This window comes from Peromyscus leucopus, chromosome 5, assembly GCF_004664715.2.
Source record: "Peromyscus leucopus breed LL Stock chromosome 5, UCI_PerLeu_2.1, whole genome shotgun sequence".
In the NCBI taxonomy this organism is placed as follows: domain Eukaryota; kingdom Metazoa; phylum Chordata; class Mammalia; order Rodentia; family Cricetidae; genus Peromyscus; species Peromyscus leucopus.
Window position 1 is genome coordinate 85,026,391 of NC_051067.1, and position 26,095 is coordinate 85,052,485.

General features: G+C 41.8%; 1 long non-coding RNA gene across 1 annotated transcript in view; it reads right to left on the reverse strand.

Annotated features, from left to right (window-relative positions):
- LOC114694521 overlaps positions 1-26,095 on the reverse strand; it is a 116,507-nt gene that overhangs the window by 27,950 nt on the left and 62,462 nt on the right. Inside the window, exon 3 of the long non-coding RNA XR_003734714.2 lies at positions 17,721-17,794. This is a non-coding gene — a long non-coding RNA (uncharacterized LOC114694521). The remainder of the gene's footprint in view (positions 1-17,720; positions 17,795-26,095) is intronic.

A 26,095-nucleotide genomic window follows, 5' to 3' on the forward strand; every position in this document is an offset into this window, starting at 1 on the left:
ACTAACTAAAGAGCTTCAAGGAGAAAGAGTGCACCTACACACTCCACTGGGTGACCCTGCATCTTTTTATACTTGTACACCACGACTCCACAACACTACCTAGAGAGCAACCTCCAAAGAACACCTGCCAGAGGTCTGTGAGCTGAAGAACCAACAGATCCTACACATGCCTGGGGCACATTCATGTTATAACCAACCAGAAGGAAGAAAACTAGCTAGATGTCCATGGAATTCACTAAAAATACTACTACTTTCCTTTCTCAAATCTCTGGCAGAATATCTGACATAAGGAATCTACACAGAGGAAAGGTAAATTTTGGTCCACCATTTCAGAGGGTTCAGTGCATGGTTGCTTAGCAACATGCACTTCAGCAGATTATCATGGCTCAGGGACATATTGCAGAGGCTGTTCCTCACAGGAAGCAGAGTGAGATGGAAGGAAATACAACCCTCCTCCAAAAAAAAGATATGCCCTTTGTGAATACTTCTCCAGTGACCTACTTCCTCCAAGGAGTCCCCACTTCCTACCCTCCACTGCCTTCCAATAATACCACCATATTATAAATATATCAAAGAATTAGTCCATTCATTATTTCAGAGTACTCATGATACATTCATCTCTAGAAGTGCCCTCGCTGGCACACCCAAAAGTGTGCTCACAAATTAACTATCACAAAGACCCTAGAAAACTCAAGCCTTGAAAGTGTGTAGGGTTGTTTAATAATAACAAATTAACTGTCTCCTAGAACAAAACTCAGCACTCTAAAGAAAGACAACAAATCCACTCAACAATTTAACAATGTTTTACATTCAATTAAAAAATAGTTATTAGATATAGAAAGAATTAGGATAACTCAAGCTACATCTGACAAAAATATATAGTACTTGGAAACCAACTGGAAATGACAGAGAAGTTAAAATTAACAGACAATAAATTAAAAACATCTAAACTCTTTCCAAAGAGATAAAGGAAAATATAAATCAAATAAGATGAGAAAATTGAAACCATTTTTTAAAATCCAAATAAAATTACTAGGGCTCAAAAAACAACATCTGAAACTCAAAAAACAACATTCCAAGTTTAAAATTAACTTGATGGGGTTATATATTGGATAGTGCACAAGAACAGATAAGTGAAGACAGAACCACTACAAAAAAACGTCAATGTGGCATACAGAGGGATATGCAAGCTGTTAAAAGAGGAACACCAAATGAACTTAGAGAATACCAAATAGTCTATCATGAAGTTGGAGTCCTAGAAGGAGAGAGGAAGGAAGATACATCCTTAAAGAAATAATGGTTGAAAACTTTGCATACTTAAATGGTACATAATCACAGATCCTCATGTAACAGGGCCTCAGACTTAGTAGGCCCTGAGACTTTGGCACAACTGACTCCATGATGGAAGTGCCACTCAGGCCATAAAACTCAGCATGTAGAAATCACCACCTGCCAAAACTAAAACAAAGACTTAAAAATTTAATCCATCAAAGTCCATAGTTCTGGGGAAGCCTCTAAATATACTAACCTTGCTTTTTGACTTCTGTATTTCCAATTCTGGCTAATTGTTCTTATTAACTGAAGTGTGTCAGCCCAGAACACAGTTTTTGTGCTTAAAAGCTCACCTGAGAAAGTTTGGGGCTACGCTGGGATCCTGAACACCCAGTATAGTCACTGGCCAGCTAATAAAGGCTTTCTATTGGCTTAAACCCCTGTCTGAGCAGACTTCTCTGATGAATAACCCACAACACCAGTTTAGTCAACATTAAGGAGGTTAAATATAAAGACAACCACATCAACACACAAAGTAACATCAACACACAACAATATAACATCAACATATAACATAACATCAACACACAGAATAAACATCAGGAATAACATCAACACACAATATTACATCAACACACAATATAACATCAACACACAGAATAACATCAACACATAACATAATATCAACACACAACATATTAAACACACAATACAACATCAACACACAACATAACAGCAATGGCATAAATGAATTACCAGAAATTAATCATAAAGGGAAAACTTCAAAGCAGCAGCCAAGGGAAAAGATAAAATACCCTGAAGAATGTAAGTGAAAAGTCAATGGAGTGACACTGTTTAACCCTGAAAGAAAAAGGTGTCAATAAAGTTTCAATGGAAAATGAAAATATCATTCAGGAATAAAGATCACAATCCTGAATCACTGCCAGCCGGCCATTGCTTAAATAATGTGAGATGAATGTGTTCAAGCCAAAGGAACGTGATTCCAAATAAAACATCAGGTCTTTGGCACACTCAGCCCTAAATTTGATGGGAAAGCTCCATCAGACCCCTCCCCTCAGAGCTCAGGGAATCCCCCAGAAGAGGGGACAGAAAGAGTGTGAGAGCCAGAGGGGATGGGGACACCAAGAAAACCAAGCCCTCTATACCAACATGATCGAAGCTCATATGAACTCACAGAATCTGAAGCAGCATGGATTTGTACCAGGCCCTCTGCCAATACATTATGGTCTCTGATTAGTGTTTTCACAGGATTCCCAAGAGTGTGAACAAGTGAGTCTTTGACTTTTGTTCATTCTCTCAGGGTCTTTTCCTTCTGTTGGTTTGTCTTTCCCAACTTTGATATGATAATTCTTGATATGATAATTTCTCTTACCATATTTTAGTTTTAATATTTTATTATCTCTTAGACACCTGTTCTTTCCTAATGAAAGTCAGAGAGGGAGTGGGTCCAGTTGGGAGGGGAGGTGAGGAGAAACTTGGAGGAGTAGAAGGAGGGGAAACTGTAATCAGGATATATTATGTGAGAAAAGAATTTATTTTCAATAAAAAGAAAAGTTAAGGTCTATGCCGAACAGGGAACAATGCAGGAAATGACAAGAATGAGTAAATATACATTTTCTCACTTAAAAAATTCTTTGCAAGATAGTTGAACAAAGCAGACATGACAGAAATGTTTTGTAGGGTTCACAACATATGTAAATAGAAATGTATCAAAACAATATCATGGGACACAGAAGGAGGAAATGAAATTATATTGTTTTAAAGGTCTTACATTACATGGGAGGTAGTACACTTTTGTGGGTAGAACTTGACAATTAAAGATATATAGTACAATCTTTAATATAACCACAACTATTCACACAGAAAAAGAAAATAATCATAATAAAATTCATTTTAAAAGATATTATAAATGAAATGCAAAACTTCATTTAAGGAAAGGCAGAAGCTTGGCATGAGAGGTCATGTCTTCAGTCCTAACAATCAGGAGACAGAGGTGCTGGATCTTGATGAGTTTGAGGCCAGCCTGGTCTAATTAATGAGTTCTATGACAGCCAGGGCCACACAGAGAGACCCTGTCTCAAAGAGAGAGAGAGAAGAAAGAAGGAGGAAGGAAGGAAGGAAGGAAGGAAGGAAGGAAGGAAGGGAGGAAAGAAGGAAGGAAGGACAGGAGTGGAGGAAAGGGATAAAAACAAGACAACTATCAAGATGACAGACAAATAATTTCAATAACTGCATTACATACAAGTGGAAAAAAGCATAGAAATTATAAGGCAGAAGTTGTCAGACTAGACAAAAAAATCTTCTGTACACTTGAAGGAATCCACCTTCTACATTAAATCATCCAAAGCTTAAAGGTAATATTGTGAGGAAATGGTGCACTGCGCAAGCTGTGCAGCTGGAGAAGCTGCATTCACATCACACAGTGTAAAATGTGAAGCAGGAGACCGTGAGAGACATATTCTTGCCATAAGAAACTGGCTCACCGAGGCAGCAGGCGTAACAAGCCTAAGTGAGGATTCACCTAATAACAGAGCTTCAAAACACACGAAACGAAGACTGACAAGAATGAGAGGAGAAACAGATAAGTTTCAATTAAACTTGGAGTTTTCAACAGTCCTCTCAATAATTCATAAGACAAGTAGACAGAAAAATCAATGAAAATATAGATGGTTTGAACATCACTGTCAAGCAACCTGACCTAAGTAGCATTCACTCACTGGGTACAAAATACACATTCTTTCCAAATGCACATGAAACATTCAACAAGGGAGGCCATGTGCTGAGTGTACAGCCAAACCAAAATTTAACCTTCTAGAGAAAACCTTAAGAAAATGTGCACAACATTGGGTCACATAAGGATTTCACAGGGTCAAAAACATGTTAACCATTTTTAAATGACTACAATCAATAAATTGAATTACATCAAAACTAAAAATCCATCATCTTCACAGACATAATTAAGATAGTAAAAAGATAATCTGGGAGAAAATACAACATGTACATCTGGCAAGACTTACTCAAAAACATAAAAAGAACTCATAACGAAAAAGTTTCAAAGTAAATCATGCATGTTTAAGTATATACTTCAAAAAAGAAAATATGTGAATGGTTAATAATGAACAAACTTATCAAGGGTGTTTAACATTTTTAATTATCAAGAAAATTCAAATTAAAACAATAACAGGGAGATTTCCATTCCACACTCTCACATTTAGATAGGTCTTCCAAACTAAAAACAAGTACTTCAGAGAGAGAACACACTGTAAGTGAGAGGAGTCAACAGATCTATACTAATAGTCCACCCAACAGACAAAGAAAACACACTCTTAGCAGCAGCAATAGAAACCTCTCCAAAAGTCACCACATCATCTGCACAAATCCAGCTTTAATAAATACAAAAAGAGAGGCACTTTCTTGTATCCTATCAGGCAAGAGTAGAATAAAAGGAGCCAACAGCGAGAAAAACTGTAGCTACTGTGAAAACTGTGGATGACTGAAGAAATTATAACAGAAATTTCTAGAGTCAAATAAACGATAATGCAACCTACCCAGCTCCCTAAGACACAGTCAGGGCAGTCCTAAGAAGAAATTTGTAGTTATAAAGTCTCATATTAAAAAAAATTAGAATGATCTCAATAAACAACTTCATGATTCATCTCAAGACTCTAGAAAAACAAGAAGCCAATTCCAGATCAGGTAAAGAGATGGCAAGAGATACCACAGAATGGGAGAGAAAAGAACAGCACACAGAATCAAAGTGTTAGTTCTTTTAAAAAGTTAAGATTGAACTGACAAAACAAAGAGCAAGAAAGCTCAAATTAACAAAATTAGAGATGAAAGGGGAATTGTAACAACAGATTCCAGTAAAAGCCAAAGAATTGTTGGGAAATACTTTGAAAACTTACACTCCAAAAAGCTGAAAAATCTAAAAGAAGTGAATGAATTTTAAGTGTATAAATTCTGTTTTGGTGATCTACCAAAACAAAAGAGAGAATAACTTAAGCAAGCCCATTACTAGCAGTGAGATCAAAGCTATAATCAAATCTCCTCACACAGAAAAGTCCATGACCAGATCGATTCACCACAGAATTCTATCAAACTCTTAAGATCTAATATCAAAACTTCTCAATTTGTCAAAACTGATCAAACAGCACTTAAACCAGGTGTGTTCTATTGTGTGTAAGTTGCACATCAAGTAAGCTAATTTTCTACTAAATAACTTTTTGACCCTCAGGAGATCGCACTCCAGACAGGGAAAACTAAATTAGAAATACAAGGAACACTCAGTGGTCTCACACAAGCTGGAGTTATGTTAATAGCTCCATGCAGAACTGAGAAGAGGGAAGCGAGTAACAAGTCAGTGAAATTCGTGGGGGACTCCAGCAGGAACTTAAAGGTAGGGGGGACTCTGAAGCACAGAGAGAAGGCTTCTGGTTTCCAAGGAGAGAGTCAGCATCCTGATGTAGAAATGTCCACGGTCTGTAGATGGCCATGTAAAAGACTGGTGCAGTTAATATAGATGGAATCTGACGCAGGAAAGAAATAAAGCACAGGCTCTCAGAAGTGAGCATGTGTAAGCCTAAAAAGGGTATGCTTGTGAATCTTGTGTGAGGCAATGATAGCATGAGGGTAGCCTGAGGGGTGGGGTTCTGAGGCTAGGGGTCCAAAAAGTCTTCTGAAGGTATATGACATGGACTTAAAGGGGTGAGATGGGAACACAAAGAGAAGCATGGACCCCAAAAAACATTCTGATGAGCATAAGCCTATAGGGAAATCTCTCTATTGCAGAATGTCTTTTCTTTTCTAAATGTTCAAAGTTTAAAATGACAATTTTCTTTATTTTGAACAAAATAAAATTAATAAGATAAAAAAAAATACCATACCAAAGTTGGACAAGATAGGCCAACAGAAAAATAAAAGAGCCCCAAGAAAAGGCACAAGAATCAGAGATCCACTCATTTACACGTTCAGGAAGTTCCATAAAAGTACTAAACTGAGCTATAGTATATGTGCAGAAGACCTGGAGCAGACCCATGTAGGCTCTGTGCAAGCTGCTTAAGTGTCTGTGAGTTCATAAGCTTTGCTCAGTTGTTATAAAGGGTTTTGTTCTCCTGATGTCCTCCATCCCCTCTGTCCACCCCACTCCTTCTGACCCTCTTCTGCGGGGTTCCCTGAGCTCTGAGGGGAGGAATGTGATGGAGACACCTCATTTAGAGCTGTGTGTTCCATGGTCTCTCTGTCTGCACAATGTCTTGCTGTGGGTCTCTAAATTTGTTCCCATCTATTGCAGAACTTTCTAACCTACAAGAGGCAGGAGTACTCAGAGCATGAAGCTTGGGCTCTGAAGTCCACAGCCCTAAAACCAAACATGACACAATAAAATTGGGGCAAAAAAAAAAATGTATCCCATCTTACAACGACTCCAACATACAGTATGGCTCGATAAGGAAGGAAATGGTGCCGGGCGGTGGTGGCGCATGCCTTTAATCCCAGCACTCGGGAGGCAGAGCCAGGCGGACCGCTGTGAGTTCAAGGCCAGCCTGGTCTACAAAGTGAGTTCCAGGAAAGGCGCAAAGCTACACAGAGAAACCCTGTCTCGAAAAAAAAAAAAAAAAAAAAAAAAAAAAGGGAAGGGAATGGCTCAGTTGCCTTTAGCCTACTGGATATGGGTGAGATAGGATTGGTCTTTTCTATATCGAACACACAGATTGCAAGCCCAGTGCCACTTTGAGATCTTTGGCAGCAATTAATCATGCAGCTCACACACGATTGAGCCGGTATGATAATGAGTATTCAGAGACGGGTATTGCCTAGGGGACACTCACCAACCTAAGACAGAGCACCTGTGTGGCCTGGGCAGGCATCTCCATAACAGGTAAGGTGACCTGCTGACGTCCCACACAACCCAAGTCAGAAGCTCATTTTTTAATAAAAAAGGGACCTGCAGGGTCCTGGCCCCCGTTTTGGGTAACTGTTGCCTTGCTTGCGGACCTTGACCTTGATATCCTCCCAATGCTAATTCCCTGCCAGGTTCCACCCTCCTGAATGCTTAAGGGAAGTTCCTTGTCTGTATATCCTGAATAATGGACGTTAACAGCTTAGATGCAAGATTGTTTAAAACATCAGTAGTGAACTCCTGCCCTCCTGGGTCCTCCCATTGTGCTGTAAGCCTGTAAATAAGACCTCCTACCCCCTTCAAGAAATGACATTGGACATTTAAAATTATATATATATATATATATATATATATATATATATATATATATTTGAATGAATACTGCGAATGTAATCTATGAATACCATAAATGTGATTAATATCATAAGTGTAATTTAAAAATAAATAAATAAAAAGTATCCCACACTGTGTTTTCCTCACTTGTAATATGGTAATAATGTCTACCTTGCAGTTTGTTGAGAGAATTGCAGATAATGTGAGCATCACCTGGGACAGCATAGGTAACTAACAGCTAAGGTACATCAGAATTTTCTGGAACCACTATCTGAGGAGCCTCCTCCCTTTGAGCATACAAGATCAGGTCAAAACTCGCCTGTAGGAGCAAAAAGAAAAAAAATACCATACACGTAAACCCATACATAAGTATAACTGTCACCAAGGACCAGCAGCAACACATACAAATATTATTAACATAAGGCTACACATAAAGGGAAGGCCCCGTTCACTAAGTAGCAATGGTCAAGGGGGAGTAATAGAAATTTGAACCAAAGAGCTCATAATTTTAAGTTTCTCCACTGGTAGAAGGATTCCTTTATAGTTTCAAACTAACCAAGAAGAGCCTACATCTCTGTTAACTCTGGCTTCCTTGATACTCTTGACACTGGAGCCCTCAAAGAACCCAGGAGACCATTGCTCCAGAATCCTTCTTCCAAGAAGGAACATGCATAACACAAGGGTGTCATGCAAGTACAAATTTAGTGTGGTTTAGATCTAGGGAAGAATGCTCTGCTTTGAAAGACAAGCATGTGTTGAGCATCTGTTGTTTATAAGCAGACGCCTTAGAAGCTTTACCTGGGTAGTCTGGCACAATCATCCACTCATTCATAAACTTCTGAGTTGCAGTGTAGGACATCAAAAGTGGATTGGGATTATGAAGATAGTTAACAGATCACAACCACAAGATGGCAAGTACCACCAGACTGAGTCCACCACCTGGTCTTGACAGAATAGGTGGAAAGAATCTTCCCAAAGGGAGTTGGGTGTAAACAGAATATCAAGGCACAACTGAGAAGTGAGCCAGGCAAAGGAGAGGTGCACATGGGACTCAGAGGTGCGGAACATGGAGAGAGAAGAAAGAACAAGTGTAAGGGACTAGCAGCAGGCCAGCCAGAGGGTAGTGGTTCGTGAGAGGAACTGTCAGCAGTTGAGAAGAGCAGAAAAAAGTCTGCAGCAGTGAACGGGGACCTGGTCAAAAGTGAGTGGTGTCTGGAATAGAATCACCTGACTTAGCAAAATCAAACATCTGGAAGTTGAATCTGAAAAACTGTCCAGACCACACAATCAAGGTCAGCATAGGAAATGGCCAGTCGTGTGGGCAATACATACCCTTAATAAAGACAGGATGAGAATAAGATTAGCCTTTTCATCTCCCAACATAGTTGAGAGAAAAACATCAGACAGACCCAAAGTAAGGGCCCCTCCACAAAGCATCTTGACCCATACACATGCAAAGCTGCTGAGGTCATCAAAAACAAGGAACATCTGAGACACTGTCACAGCCAAGAAGAGCCTAAGGAGACATGACAATTGTGATGTGGGGTCCTGGCTGCAATCCAGAGCAGAAAGTGATACTGGGGGAAACTGTAGAAATCTAACCAATGATGGAATGATACTGCCTCGATATTAATTCATTAATAATGGCAAATGAAGATAGTAATAGGGAAAACAGGATGTGGAGGTATGGTAACTCTTCAGATCACCTTCATGCTTTTCTGTAGACTTAAGATGAACCTGAGAATTAAAAGTTTATTTTAAGGGCGGTGGTGGTGCACACCTTTAATCACAGCACATGGGAGGCAGGGTCAGGTAGATCTCTTTGAGTTTGAGGTCAGCCTGATCTAGATCTACAGAGCTAGTTCCAGACAGTGGAGGCTACCCAGAGAAACTCTGTCTAATAAAAAAAAAGTTTATTTTAATGTATATGATATTCAGTTAAACCCAAGCTTCAGATAAACAATGATTTGTTTTTTTTTTAATATAAGTGAACCCCATGAAATATTTGAAGCATAATTGTACTAAAAAAGTATTCACAGTTGATCTGAAATACACATTTTACTGGGTATAATGGTTACTCTACCTGGAAAGAAATTCACTCTGAGAACACTTAGGCAGGCAAGCAGGATCCTAGCTAGAAAGGAACATCATATATATAGTCCAACGTCAACCAGCAAGTGAGGAAACCGAGGCTCAATGACTGTACTAGAATCCTCCAACCAGCTAAGTGGGCAGCTGGGATCTGAACATGAGCCTGTCTACCTATTACATTTCTATACATCACAAAAACTCTTCCTAGAAACATCCATGAGAAGTCATACTTGCTGCCAAAGAATGAAGGAGGGTCAAAAGTAAGTTCAGAGGACTCCAACGAAGGCAAGCAAGTGTTCCTAAACACCCAAACTCAGGGCCTTCCCCAAACAGGAGGTGGCTCTCTGCTAGAGGGCATTCAGTGGGATGAGTTGTAAGAGACAGCCACTAAGGCCTCCTCCCCTCCTCTCTGGCCCTGGTGTCACTGTTAAACTAAAGACACTCAGACCCCTGACTACAGCACTAAAAGGGGTCTCAGGAAGCATCCAATATCTTCCTAGGAGCAGGACCACATTCACACTCGCCCAGCGAAGCTCACCTTCTTGGTCTCTTCTAGCACTCTCTCCTTACCAGGCTAATTAGAAGTCTGGACTAAGTGAGCATCAGAGATCTCTGAGACAGACCCCCCCAAAGACTAGTGTGCACAGGAAGTGTGACATGGGAGTCCCTCCTGCTCAGGGGCATCTCCTCCTGTCTTGTTCCAATTAGGGGAGGCTGATTTATAGGTGGATTCCATGGAGATGAGGCTAAGAAGCTGGCTTGAGCTCAGAACGGCCCAAAGGGTTGCAGGGCTCATTTTAGTAACACCTGGGAGAACTCAGGGGGAGAAAGAAGAGTGACAAGTCTCCAGCCAGCCACCAGAGTTCCCTGCAGGAAATGAGTGACATCAGCCAGCTGTTCCAGGCCCCTGCTGCTGGGCTGTTTCTCCTCTACTCTGACCTCTCAGGGGATGGCTATCCTGCTGTGGCCTGCCAGCTCTGGAAGACAAAGAGGGCAAAACCCCCAGCCTGCTGTGTGCTTCCCTCCAACGTGTATCTCATGAAGCTACCAGAAAACATAGCTTTGCCTGAGTAGGGTGACCATGGGGGTGGAGGAAGTGTCCGGCAATCCTCTTTTCTCTAGAAATGGGATTGGAAACTGGATAATCGCCTAAATGGGGAGTCTTGATGAGTCGCTAAGCATCACTTCCATTTTATTATGGTGATGAGGCCCACTGAGCTAGCATAATCCCTTTCCTGGGCTCTGAGAGATTGCCAGGCAGCCAGCCACTGCCCCGCCCTCCACCCCAGGTGCATTAGTCTGATGGGAAGAGGCCCTGAGCTCTGTGCAGACTGCATTTCCTAATGGCATTTAAAAGCAGTGACCCGGGATCACACCAGGGGCCAGGACACTGCTGTACAACTCCCTCTCCCCTTTGACACTCCTCTCCTTCCTTCCCAACAATAATAGACCATATGTGGTCTAAATGTAGGGCTACTGAGGTGAAAAAGGCTGTTAGGCTAGAGGAAACACACTATCATAGAAAAGTCATAGGTACCAGCCCCTCGCGATTCCACTAACTCACTAACTAATTTCTACTACCTACCCTCCTCATATGCACTCTGTAATTTCTAAGGTTCTTTCTGGGTGTCCATGTAAAGAACCCCCAGGTTCACAGTTCACCAACACAACCAGAAATTCCACTTGAGCTGTTGATTGACTGATTTTATCTTTTATTATTTATTGCATATATTATATATTAGTATGATACCTTTTATTCTTATAAATTGTATTATAGTTTATTAATGAACACCTTATAGAATATGTTGACCTAGTAATGGCTGAAAGAGAAGACCTAGTAGAATGGGACAGTCAGTGGAAGCCTAAGCCATATAGACAAAGGACTTAGGGAGTAGGAGAAAAACATCTGAGGCCATGTCATCTGGGGCTCACCCAGGCACGCAGACGAACTAGAGATGCAGGCAGCTGATTTCTGCCGATGGGACTCAGAGGTTTCAGGATAAATCACTGCCATGTGTGCCATTTAGAGTCTAAATGGAAGCTTTGCCTCAGCCCTGCTCACTTATTTACTCAGTCACAGAACAACCAGGACTGCAGCAAAATTAAGACGGGATTTAGACTCAGAAGCTGGGCCCTGGATGCAGCGCCAGCACTTACTAGTTACGTGACTTTGAACAAGGCATTTCACCATTATGAAGCAGCAAAAATGAACTGTGTTCCTGTCTTGCACACTTTATGGGCTGGGCTGCCGACTTGCACGAATCCAGGGAACTCCATGCCTATGTGAACCATGCTGGCCAGAATGGGCAACACACGATTTACTCAACCAAACGTAGCATCCCTACTTCTAGACTCCAACTGTCAAATGACATAAGATGCATTCGCCATAAACACTAACACAGTGATATTGTACCAGGGACAGTCTAGAAAAGGATTGTTACATCAATTTTAGAAAAACTGTAAAAGGCTCAAGTTTAGTAGCCCCCAGTTCTACACTTCTACACTGTGTACATCCCACCACTTAATCACCCAGGAGTTATCTTTGTAACTGGGATGTAAGAACCAAAGAACGGCAAAATAGGATATGACCCTAAGAGAAAAAATTATCTTTGTTTAGTCATTCCACATTTGCCCTCCACATTATCCCCCTCTCCATGTCTTCTTTACTACAGGACTCTTGAGATGTCTCTGTTAAGACAGGATGTCATGGGCATTTCAGATCAGGTCAGTTAATAGAAAGAATAAATGTCCAGTCCAAAAGAAGTGCCCCTGGGTTCCATGCTCTCTCACACAACAACCCACCATCTATCTGCTCAGGACGTCAGGCCTTAGCATCACCTGCTGAAATCTAGTCTTAGTGTGATTTGGAGGCAGGGCCTTTAGGAGGCAATTGGGCCACAGGAGTTGAGTCTCATGGGTGAGCTTGACATTCTTAGAAAGGGGCCTGAGAGCTAGACTGTGCTTCCTGCTATGAAAGGATACAGTGATTCCACTGTCTCAACACCACAGAGGCTTCACCAGAACCCACCATGCTAGCTCCATGCTCTCAGGTTAGCCAGCCTCTCAAACTATGAGAAATGCATGTCTGCTGTCCATCAGTCACCAGGTTCAGTAGTAGCTCAGACTAACCTATCTTCCAAACTTCCACTAACCACATATTCCCAGAAAAAATAATAATAAAACACATTCATTGTTGCATCACAATGTACACTCCCACCTCACATTCTTCCCCATGTGCATTGTTTGAGTTTTTCAGGCAGCCTGAAAAATCTTAAAACTTCAATGTCCATTGATAAATTCGTGCCTTTCCTAACAGAGGAAAGTGAGACTGGGAAAATACTAAATGCATTCATCCCACCTCTCCATTTCTCCCTTGGACTGCCAGTTCAGGTTGTGTTCATCAGAGGCCCCTGCCATGTCCTAACTCCCAAGACCCTTTTTCCTCCACACCTCAACATACCCTTCTCAGAGCTGTTGCTCTAGAACCCAGCTCTAGGCTGGTCCTGTCCTTGTCATTATAGGCTGCACAGTGCACCTGTCCCTAGAAGGTGCTAAGTCAGCTGCAAGTTAACTCCCAACCTCACCTCTGGTTTCTTCCTTCCAGGTTGCCTACCCTGTAGCACCACAGTGTATGGCTTTCTGCTCCAGAACAGCCTTCCTGCATCTATTCATTCAGTGTAGGTTTAACTTAGCCTACAGTGTATCAGGCACCGAGAAGTGATATTCGAGCGAATATCTGAAAAATTAAAAGTGATAAATTAGGCAAAGGTGGCTAGAGGGTGGGGTAGCAGCCACAGAAGAACACTCCACACCGAGGAAGCTGCCTGGCCTGGGCTTGAGAGTAAGTAGGAGCCACTCAAGACTCAGAAGTGGGGCTGGGTGGGAGAAGCTGACCCTCCCAGGAGCTGGAAACGGTACAGGGACAAGACCTTGAGAGGTGGTAGAGTCTGTGTTAAGGATTTAAGTTCTGATCCTAAGAGAAACTGGAAAGCATTAAGAGGCTTGGGGAAACTGCCATGGGAGCACACATTGCAGTCACATTTTGAAACAATCATCCCAGCTGCTATAAGGAGAAGGGTCTAAAGAGCCAGGGGAAGACATGGGGGTCCACTGAGGAGGGAGCTGCATCCGTTCCCGGGGAAGAGGTGCAAATGCAAATTTGACCTGAGAGCTGGGAATAGAGAGTCAGCCAAGAAAATTAATTTACCAAACTAGAGTTTACCAAGCCAGATGAATAGGCTGTACCATCTGGAAAGATGGAGCATCATTAGATAGTCATATTTACTTGCAAAGATCCTGATATTAGTTTGGGACAGGATGTGTTTAGAAGCCTTCACGGCTTCGAGGTTGGTTTTGAGATAGTGACATTCTTTCAGTAGCTGCACATGGATCTCAGCAGACACCTGAGCAGGATTACTCCACATCACCAGTTGCAGCCGCCTCTCTCTCTCCAATCATTCCATCTGTGCCTGCCTCTGATAGGGAGAGCAGATGTCTAAGACCTCATAGTGACCCCACAGCTCTCTCTGGACCTGCTCTTGCTCCGCTAATGCTTCTTAGAGTCATTATGGCCACTGTCTTCCCCACTGATGACCCTGCCACACTTGAGTCAGAGACATATGGCGTTCCTCCTGATGCCCTCAGCACACAGACTACAACCATGCCTTTGAACAAGGTCCGGGCCTATTTTTCTGATCTGCCACAAATCCCAGTGTTCTGAGCCTCTAGAAATAGGTAAAAAGACAAACCCATATTCTACAGCCCTCACCCAAAATCCAACCTCAGTCTGAGAGGGATTCACAGGTTTACCCCTTAGTACTCCTTCCACCTAAGGAGCCTAGATATCGACCAAAGACTTTAAAAAAGAAATGAATTGATGTTTTCTCACTGTTTACAGTTATGTGAAAAATCAAAGATCAACAGAAGATGTAGTTCTCTGTTGTTAAAGACCTCCTAGGTACAGAGGACTGACAAGGAAAGAGTAATTACCCTCAGAGCGTCTATTGCAATCTTCGCTGATTTATAATAGTTGTGCTTTATTTTGTGTGAACTGTCTACCAATATATCAAAGCCTAAATCCACAAGATTCTAACAATTTCCAGAAAGCACAGGACAAGAATAGATGACAAAATCTAATTGTATTAATGCATACAGAGCCACCCCTACCCTCTCCCACTGTTTGTTTGTGATTGGGGAAAGGTACTTTCCTCCATGCAGATAGCCCCTCCACAGAACATAGAACTTGGCTAGATTTAAAATCCTGTCTCCCTTCTCTGGCAGTGTCCTTGTGCAGTGTTCAACCGGCATATTGCATACGTGACACTATTAACTGGTGGCATTCACAGGGAAGTATCAGTACAGCTAACTGATGCAAGGAATAGATAGAATTGGTTGGGTAAGAAAAGACCAAGAACAAACAGCCACAAGGAAGGCCAGAGGCACAGGAAATGGTCAGGCCTGAAGAAGGCAACAGTGATGGAGTGAGGAACTGAATGCTTGGCTGAAGAACAATCAGGGAAGACCCCAAACGCCTGGAAATTCACACTTGGCCTGGCAGAAATTGAGCACTCCCTAGGAGCATTACATTCTTTTCCATGGTGAGCTAGTTGCCAGTATTAGGTCTCACCAAAGAAGCAGGTGCTTCTCATACTCAGAATATCCACAAAGGGTGCCATGAAACAAGAAAGAAAGAAAAAAAAAAAAAAAACTGAACGTCATTCTGCTACCATGGAACTTCAATTAATAAGGTCTAATTCTTTGTATCTGTAGCCTGCCTACTCTATATAATTCAGACATTTTTCCTCGTTATGCTTGTGTTTGCTGTTATAACAGTCTCCTTTCATTAATAAGATGAGGAAGAACAGCAATTAAGAGCTTTACTGAGGGCTAAAGAAAGTCCACAGAGGCAAAGCTGTGACTCGAACCCAGATCTCTCACACAGACTCCAGGGCTCAAGGGCACCCAGGCCGCTTGTTTCACAGAGTCCCTCTGTCACCAGCCACCACACTGACTACTTCTGTCTGCCAGCTCTGGGTCCTTTCCAAGAAAAGACAAAGCTCCCAAACAAGCAGTAATGACATTGATTATTCCAAGCCAGAGGCAGGGGATTTGGGATCATTTCCTTAAAACACTTGCTCAGCAGCACTGAAATCCTCACCCCTACCACCCTTAGTCCCAAGAAATAAATGTACAGTACTTCATTAACATGAAGGGGAGCAAATTCCCCATGGAGCTCTGCAATCTCATTTCCCAGAGCTTGTCAAATGCTAGCAGCAAGCCAGGCCGGCTGCACTGTTTGCTTGGTTGTATCTAATTTTTGTAGTGTTTTGCAGATTGCAGAAGCCTCTCCCCACCCTCCCAGAACTGGGCAAAAACATATCGCCTTGAGCCTCCTAAGGCAGCACTCAAAAGATTTCCCTGATGTCCTTGGGCTTCATCTAATATTGCCGTTGGATGTGATATCTTGTGGTATTCTGCTATCAGCCATATTTTGTTTTTTTTTTTCAGGGAAGAACATAAAATTTATTTTTAACATCCCTACGAGATATGTGACCAAAATGTAATTTTAAAAAAAAAAAAAACAAACAAATAAATGAAAGACTTTCCAATGTTATGCAAAGCATAAAAAGCATTGTGTTCAAAAGCTAATTTTCAGTTTTCATATTTATATCCCTTTCTATTTCATCCTTTTGTTGCTAAGAAGGTTGAAATGAAAGGGAATTTGCCTCTTTTCTCAAAAATCTATCTCTCAAGGCTGAGTTTCTGCATACCTGAATTTGCACATCTCCCACATCATGATAATTACCTCCATGGTAACCACTCATGACATCACAAACACGATGCACCAGCAGAAGCAAGAGCGCTCCTGAGACATGGCTTGAAGTAAACCCTCTCTATGACCTAAGGACGCCAAAGCAGAAGCAAAATGATTTTGTGTTTGGATTTTAGCAGAAAAGTAACTCTTGAAAGAAACTATTCTTGGATTTTGATATTTATTACATTTCAAAGTATCTTGTTGCCTCAGATCTGAAACTATGATCTGAGGTCCACAAATGGAATGAGACCAACAGATTCAGATCTTCAGCAATCCTTAACCACAGATCTCACAGGTATTTCAAACAAGGGGCTTTTAAAAATACTTCCATGGATGTACAGAACACAATGTGTTCCTGGAACCTCTTTCTCCTGCCTTTCTTACCCATAATAAATGAATTGCCCAAAGCCTCAAGCCAAGATTAACAGCTATAAATAAATTTGTGGATAGCAGCCAAAAGAAGAGTGGACGCACCACATTCATGTGGTGTGTTCACCGCACAAGCTTCACCTAAAAGAAAGGGAACATTTTATTGTAAGACAAAGGGCTGAGGTGTGAGAGGAGAATCAACAGCCACTTTGCAAGGGCACATTCTCTGCAAATGGCCTCCGCTTTGAGGCTTAAATATTAGTTCTGAATACTAGTTAGATCCATCAGGCCTCTTAAATTTGGATTTCAAGTCGCAGACATCAAAGAGCATGTAGCACCCCGCCTTTCACAAGATGCTATTGTAAAAACAGGCTGCCTTAATCTCCTTCCTTGGAGGAGGAAAAGAAACAAAAAACAGAAAAGAGAGCAAGCAATTTGAAGAGAACCTGAACTCACAATCTGGGAGCCAGAAAGTAAACATTGCACATTAAGTCCCTTACTTTAATTGCTAGCCTGAAAATTCCAATTTGCATGTGTTTTAATTAGCCATGGAAGGGCTCACCTATTATTCTCTGAATACAAAAATTCAAAAGCAAACAGAAATGGGGGCAGAAAGGCCCTCAAGGATTAATCCTTGCATTCTTCTCATTTTTCCCCCAAATTTGGGGCTAACATTTGTGGTGGAGAATTTGAGCTTAGGCAAAGAAACATTGGGTTTGCCTGGTAAACAGATCTCTGTGGTACTCTGACCAACAGTTTTAGCTAACAACTTAATAGGCCAAGGGCCCAGCAAGAGGGCTACAGAAATTTTTTATTTCAACAAAACAACACAACTAGGTTCGCTCCTCAAATGCAGGAGATCAAGCCAGAGTTCTGTTTGCTGATCGGGTGGAGTGTGTAATTGAGAACCCAGCAAGCACTTACCCCTGTTTCTTTGGGTCCTTCTAGTTTATCGAATTTTAATCATTTTTTGCTTGTCCATCTAGGATCATCAGTTTCTGCCAACAGAAAAAGGTAAGCAACATTAATTTTAATTGACTTTCCTTTCAAAAAATGTGTCCCACAGATTTCTAAAACGAATTTTCAAAACAAGACAATGCCCAAGCATCAAGGAGCCTTGGAAAGGTCTCAAGCAGAGAAAGGTGTTAGCAGAGGACTCACAATGGCTCCTGAGGATGAAGCACTCTGGGGATAAGGAAACATCAGTTTTGTGGAAACGTGAGTTCCTTACTCCATGCGCACCAGCCAGCCGACAGCTGCTGAATTGAGTCTAACTGAGCTTCTGCGATGGAAGGGACTCTGCTAACAGCTTTGGTGAGTAAGATGTGCAAGTACACAATCTCGAGGAACTCGTTAAGAGATGAGGCCACAACGATGCATCAACTCTCAGCTACAGATGGTCTGGGCTTTGAAAGTTCTAAGGAAATGGAGATTACTAATGAGTAGGAGCACCATTGTGGGCTTAGCAGAACGCCCTCACCTGTGAAGACTGGGCAGGAATTGATGGACAGGTACTGTGTTGGCCTTTTCAACAATGCCTCAATGATCTGAGCAAACACCTTAAAGGAAGAAAGACTCATTTGTGCTCACAGTTTCCAAGGGTTTCAGTTCTGGTCCACTGGCTTGGTTGCTGTGGGCCTAAGGCAAGGCAAAGTGCCATGGCAGAAAGTGTGAGGTATAGCACACTCGTAGCATGACATGAAGCAGAGAATGCTTACATTTGAGGACTTCATCCTCTGCTTTTGCTCCATCTATGCCCCCAGCCTATTGAATGGTGCCACCCATGTTCACCACCCACCTCCCTACCACACACATTTTAACTAACTCTGGAAATACCATTATAGACACATTCAGGAGTGTGCTTTATTAATCTCCTGGGTGTTTCTCAGTCTATTCACACTGACAACACTGACCATCACAGGCATGATATATGTAATGATCTAGACGTCTTGGATGTATTTGAATGCTAAACAACAAAAGGTTGTTTTTGTTAAGAGTTTGCTATGGCCGGGTGCAGAAGAGGTGTCTTACCAGTCAAAGCAAAACCCAAGAGTGGATAATAGGTCTATCTATGGTTCTAGGATCTGGCTGAGAATCTGAGCAGTGAAGAAAGGGGATGCAAAGGGTCTGTAATGACAGCTCAAAGGGAAACCTCCAAAGCTGAAGAGAGTAGTGCATACCTTCAGTCCCAACAATCTGTAGTCAGAGGCAGGAAGATCACCACCACGAATGTGAACCAGCCTGGTCCACACAGTGAGTTCCAGGCAAGCCAGAGTGATAAGGTAAGACTCAGTCTCAAGATCAGTAACTGTGGAGTTCTCAGCCCTAAATGGGATATCTATATTACATCCTCTCCTTGTGTAGCTCAGAGAACATTGCAGAAGAGGGGAAAGAAAGTTCTAAGATCCAGAGCTTGGAGTGGACTGCCGTGGAAGAGTGTCTTTGGGACACAACAAAGGCATTGCACTTTGAGTCCAAAGCAGCTATGGTGGCCTGCACTGATCAAGCCAGTCAACATTCCAGCACAACCCTTAGCTGAGGCGCTTTAGCAGTTAGAGAACTACTGGAGCACGGAGAGTCAGTTTTCATTCAGAATGTAGTCCCTGGATAGCTGAACATGCTCAGCTTAGATGGCCCCACACTCAAGCACAGACAGACTACACTGACTGGGTTATGAAGAGGACATCAATTTGGAAGGGAAACATGGCTAAAAGAGCGTCAGAGAGGAGCTGGGGTGGGTAGGACAGAGAGAGAACAACCTATATGGCACTAACATCGTTCTAAACTCCCTTGCAGGAGCCAAGAAAAGAAGAGGCAAAGCAATCTATTGTCAGGCTTTAAGGACCTGCCCAGCTTTTCCTGGCTATCCACTGATGTGGTGACTTACAGTAAGCATGTTTTCTTTATTCTTTACTTTTTTTCTTTTCTAGTGCTGGGGTTAGAATCCAGGGCCTCACACATGCAAAACACATGCTGTACCACCGAGTTGTACCTCCAGCCCATTATGTAGTAGCGTTTTAAATGCACTGTTATACTTCTGATACTTATACCATCTGTGAATGCTGGACTCTACTGGCTGCTGCTTCCGCATGGCCACAATCCTAAGGGAGCATGGCAGGGAACCATTCTCTTCTTGGTCTTAGAGTCTTCAAGTCTTGAGCAAAGCTAAGAATTCTTGGCAAGGGTTTTTGTCTCCAAAGTAATGATGGGAAGCTCTGGGCTAGAAGTCAGCAGAGTGGTGCTGGTGCTGGCTCATCCTGGCTAGACACTGGTGCCCCTGGGACTTCAGAGGAGGCTCTTCTGCACTCAGACCCTAATTTCATTTGTAGAGTGAGGGTATTGGGTCAGATGCTTGCTTCTGTGTCTTATGGTTTATGATTTTGGATCAAGTGACTATTCCAAGTCTGTGCAGCCATTTGAGACTCTGGAACCGATGCTGTGTCTCCTGACCTATCAAGTTAATGTCTCCATGGTGTTGGTCTTTACTAAGTGCCAAGTAGTGTCTAGTTAGTTCTTATGCAAATGAGATAAAATTCGCATTTTATAGAGAGTAAGCAAACGTAAGATTTAGTTATTTACCCATAATCAGACATTGAGCATATACAGAGCCAGGGTTTGAAGTCAGACATTCCACTTCCAGGACCAATTATCTTCATCTGTACATGCCACACTACACAGTAGCATAAGGAGTTGCTTGGTGACATAAGGGACACTGAACCTTAAAATAGAAAACATGGCAGTCTTCCAGTGGTGAGTTCACATTGGAAGTATGCACGCTTTCTGAAGAATTCCTCTGGTCAGTGTTGCTTGCCTGTACACCTCTCCATTTCCCTCCCCACAGATAACCACATGAACAGTCCCTGGGGCACCATTTGAAAACCAGTGGTCTTCAGTGTGGTCTGAATGGAATATGGATAATGACCACATGGAAAAGCAGGAGACAATGGCGTCCTGCCTTACTCCCCCAGCTTGTGAGACAGGGAAAACCAAAACCACCACAGATTATTTTTATCACCAAATAAAACCCAAGAGGAGTTATCCTCTAAGTCTCCAGGGAGCCACACTGACATCACCTCCAGGCACACGGGCAGGCTTATTCACTAGAACACAACTTGATTCACAGCTGTGCAGAGATATTAAACAAAATAAGGGAGCAGATATTTGCAAACTCTAAATATTCTTTCAGGGGTGCAAACGTGATCTATAGACTGTCTTACCTGCCTATCACATGATCTCTAGTCCAGGAGATTTTGAGCAGATTCTGTTACTGTTATGAAAATGTCTTAGCATGGTGGCAAGAACAGCGGCCACAGACTATTTACTCTGGGTGTAGTTCAATGCTCTGAACCACTGGCTACTTGACACTATCTCATCCCCTGACTTCCCAGAACCCTGCTTCCTTTTCTGTAGAGAGGGAACTGATCTCTGAGTCAGTCAAGGACCAGAAGGCCTTGAATCATGCATTTTGCTCACTGGGTCCACCAAATGCAATTATTATCCATGCAGATTAAATCTATATAAGAAGCAAGAAACAGTGAATGTGCTGCTGAAATTGAAAATCAATTCAGGCAGATAGTGGTTGGTACCTCTGCCCTAGGAGTCTGGCTTAGAACGGACTAGCTCTCAGGCCTTGAGGGCGCCTCAATCCTCAGCACAGCAGGTCGGGTGAAGGCTCCTTCCCTGGGGTCTGTTTGCATGAGGCAAAGCGCTGCAATCCTCCTGACCTCCCTGGAGGGTAGGACTGCCTCTTTCCCAGGGAGAACACAGAAAACCACGTTCAGGAAGTAATGAGCCCAGTAAACTGACTGAGGAGAAAACCCTGCATCCTAGGTTATGTTTATTGCAAAGTGTTCTTTGGGGTCTCAAGGTAACCTCCTGCTTCATGTGGAAACAAATACGCTTTATTAAATTTTAGTTCTATTTGCATTGTGTAGAATTAGGTGCAGATACTTTAAAAGTAATGCCACATTTCCCACAGCCCCAGAGTAGATGGGCCTGGCTGCTCCTGCATAAAGATGCATTTCTCTGGAAACAGAAAAATTCAAGGCTAGGGGTCAGCACTCTGTCCAGTGCAGCAGGGATCCCTTAGTGTGACATGAATGAAACCCAATAACACAGTTTTTGCCACAAAAACTCAAAGCTGATATAAGAAGGGATATTGGGTCACAGCATCGAGCCAGCCATGAGAAGAGCTGGAGGCTCAGAGTCTGTACTCAGTAAATGTGTACAGAATAGGTGGCTGGCTGGATGAATCAGTGAATTCTGGTTCTAAAATCTCAGGGTTCTTTGAGTCTTTGGCCTGTGTCAATTGTACTTTCTCTTTGCCTAGATTCTCTTCATTTACTCCCTCCCTAAATCCACCTTCTTCTCATTTCCACATTTCTTTGGTTTCACTGGCCTCCTGTAGGTCCAACTGCTTTGTTTCTTGATAAGATTAATTTTATTTTCAAATTAACAAAAATTATGTATATGTATGTACAAAATTTTTGTTTTGAAACGCACATCATAGGTTAGCAAAATCAAATCAATAAATATATGGACCACATACTTTTAATTTTTGTAGCAAAAACACCTAAAATCTACTCAGCAATTTTCAAGACTATAATATGTTATTGGCTGGCATGGTGGTTCAACCCTTTAATCCCAGCACTAAGGAGGAAGAAGCAGGTGATTTCTGTGATTTTAAGGCCCACTTGGTCTACATGGTAAGTTCCAAGCATTATAGTGAGACCCTGTCCCAAAGTGTGTGTGTGTGTGTGTGTGTGTGTGTGTGTGTGTGTGTGTGTGTTACATTATTAACTACAGTTTGATATGATTAACTTTAAAATCATAATAGTCACCATTTGAGGATGCTTAGATGTGTTAATTACATGCTGGGTACTGTAAGTGTGCTATGTCTTTCTATCAACAAAACAAGGTTATAGTATTCCACTTAATGGATGATAAAACTGAATTAGAAAGAGAAGGTACTTTGTCAAAGTACCCAGCTGTTAGGTGGGGGGGCTGAGCTTCCAGCTCAGGCAGTGTAGCAATGAGATAGATTCTGAGCCCTGGGCCTGCTATGTAAGCTCTGGGACTGCTGGTAACTAGAGCAATGACCCCAGACCTCTCCATCAGGGAACAAGATGTTCAAGGTCTGCCTGTGGCTTTGCCATCACCTGGAGCACATCACGCTCCATCGGCTTCTCTGGTCCCTGCTGACTTCTTCTCACAGTTTTCACCTGTTCTTCATAGCAGGACGACAAGTGACATCAAGTCCATTCAAAGCCAAGTACAAAACTGTACCAGTTGAAACTGAGAGGTAGAGCGGACTCAATCCAGTTAGACAGTCACATAGGCCTTCACCATGTGACAGCCATCGTTTGGTCTGTAGCAGATACTCAACAACTTTTGGGTTAGCAAGTCATTTATTGTTATGTTAATAATTTAATTAATAGAAATATTTGAGTTGCTGTTATTGTTGTTAGAGAAGAATTCTCCAAGGGGTGATGGCACACACCTGTTATTCCAGCACTCAGGAGGCTGAGGCAGGAGGATTGTGAGTCTAAGGCCAGCCTGGGATACATAGCCAGGTTATATTTTTTTTAGAAGGAGAAAAGCAAAGGTGTTATTCCTTTAAAACAGATATCCATGCGGTCTGCTGGGGACCCAACACTTTGGTGGCTACTACAGCTGACAGAGGAACTGTCATAAAGCCCCTAACCAGGGAGTTTCAGTTGAGACATGAAATAAAATTGAAGCCCATGAAACAACAAAACTGTTATGTATTCTATTTTCCCAAGAGCATCTGATGCTGGGTTTCAGAGAAAAACCCATTCAGAATTTAGGAATTTTTTTACTTATTTGAAATGATCAGCTTTAGGTAAAAATTTTCCAGTTCTCTTTAGAGGTGGAAAATGAAGCACAGAAAAGGTGTCCTTGGCCATAAACATGCAACAGGAAGTGTCATGTCAGGATCTGAAGCTGATCGTTGTGGTTCTAAAACTTTTTTTGGAGATGGAAGATTCCTGGAAATTGAACCCAGGGCCTTACATATGCTAAACACATACTCTTCTACTGAAGCAACATTCCAACCTCAAGACTCATTTCATAATCTCTAGTCTTTGTACAATATAATACAGTAAGAAGAGATAGCTCAGTGACATGGGACATTACCAGTTATATACTAATGTGTTCCCATGCACAGGTATGGCTTGTTGAATTTTTGTATGGTTTTACTCAGCATAAGTGGAATCATACACTCTATACTATTTGATGAAATTATTTTTCATACACCATCTGTCTGAAAGCTATTTCTATGCAGTTGCAGAATGCATCAATGGCAGTATATACCACTATGTGGATATTTATTTAACTTTCTTCCCACTAGTGAAAAATTAATATTGTTTCCAGCTTTTTAATAACAGTGTCAGTTAACATGTGTTGCTGTGTGATATGTACGGATATTTCTGCAACATATGTTTCTAGTGAAATTGTTTAGTGCAGGAAAATTCGCATGAAAGCTACCAGGTTGATGTAGATTGGTAGCCAGGATGAACAGCCACTAGCTCACATGTACATATAGCACCTCCCACATCCCATACATCATCTCAGGTAATGTCACAAGAAATTCTGAGAGAATTCTAGTCTCATTGTATAGATGAAGACTGAGAACTAGCAAAATTCACGTCTGACCAGGGTCAGTCTATGAATTTAAACCAGATCTGGAGAAACAAACAAGCAAACAAAACACCTTACTTGTATTAAAGCTGTTTTTGCTAAAACCACATTGGTATAATAGTTTGGGTTTAACAAAACTGTTGTCTTGTGTCAAGCTGTAAACATACCCAGGCAAGCAAGCTTTTAAAAGTAGATGATATGGCCGGGCGGTGGTAGCACATGCCTTTAATCCCAGCACTCGGGAGGCAGAGGCAGGTGGATCTCCGTGAGTTCGAGGCCAGCCTGGTCTCCAAAGTGAGTTCCAGGAAAGGTGCAAAGCTACACAGAGAAACCCTGTCTCGAAAAACCAAATAATAATAATAATAATGATAATAATAATAATAATAATAATTTTTTAAAAAGTAGATGATATGAAAGCGTAGTCAAGTATTACCAAGTTCTGAGGACAGAAATGGACAAGGGGAGATGTAGGTGTTTTCTAACTCAAAAGTACTATGATCTTATGATCCTGAATAAATAAAGGAAAGGGAAAACTCTATGCTGGTAAGTGCAGAAATTTAAGTAAAAAGACCACAGCACACTGGGAAGCTCTGGAGAAATGAGTCCCGGGAATCCACACAAAGGCTTGCCAAAGTACCATACTCACCATCCTGCAGAAACCGGAATATTTTAAGCTTAGCCTTCCTGTTTAAGGATGGAATTAGGCATAGACATTTCTTCCCTAAAACGGAGGAGGGGGGAAATGTCAATTTCTTGATCAACAGAGAATCCCAAGTTGAATCTTTCTCAAAGATAATTTACTCCAAGTAAAAGATTTTACTGTTAAGTATTACTTATGATTGAACAATAGGTATCATTAGGTAAGAATTTTGAAGAGGAATGAGTAAGTTCTTTGCAAAAGTGAATACAAAACTCCCTTCTTGATCAGCATGATTAGAGTAATGACAGAAGGAGGAGGAAACGGTAATGATGTTTTGATAAACTCACTCACTCAGGTGCCCTAACATTTACATGTTAGGTTTTAACAAAGATTCTACAAGCATTTACAATATCTCCTCTCAACCAATGTAAAAGACAGCCTGGGGCTGGCTAGATGGGTAGAGGTAAATGTACCTGCCTCTGAGCCTGACCACCTGAGTCTGATTCCTGGGGTCCACATGGTGGAAGTAGAGAACTGGCTTCCTCAAGTTATCCTCCAATATCCACATGTGCAAACACACACACACACACACACACACACACACACACACACACATGCACACACACAAGCACACACAATTAAAAAATAAATACATGCCTTGGGTGGTGGTGGTGTATGCCTTTAATCCCAGCACTCAGGTGGCAGAGGCAGGCAGATCTCTGCGTTTGAGGCCAGCTTGGATTACAGAGTGAGTTACAGGACAACCAAGGATACACAGAGAAACCCTGTCTTGAAAAACCAAAAATAAATAAACATATAAATATATAATAACCTTTTTGAAAGACATCCTGCCCAGGCCCCACAGCTTTCCCCTGGCTAATATGGAATCTATCTATAAATTCTCCTGTAGTTCAACTGTATAAATTACAGAGGAAACAATGTAGGACTGGATCGACTATATGAACTCATACTGAATAATACCCTCAATGACAATTGTCTA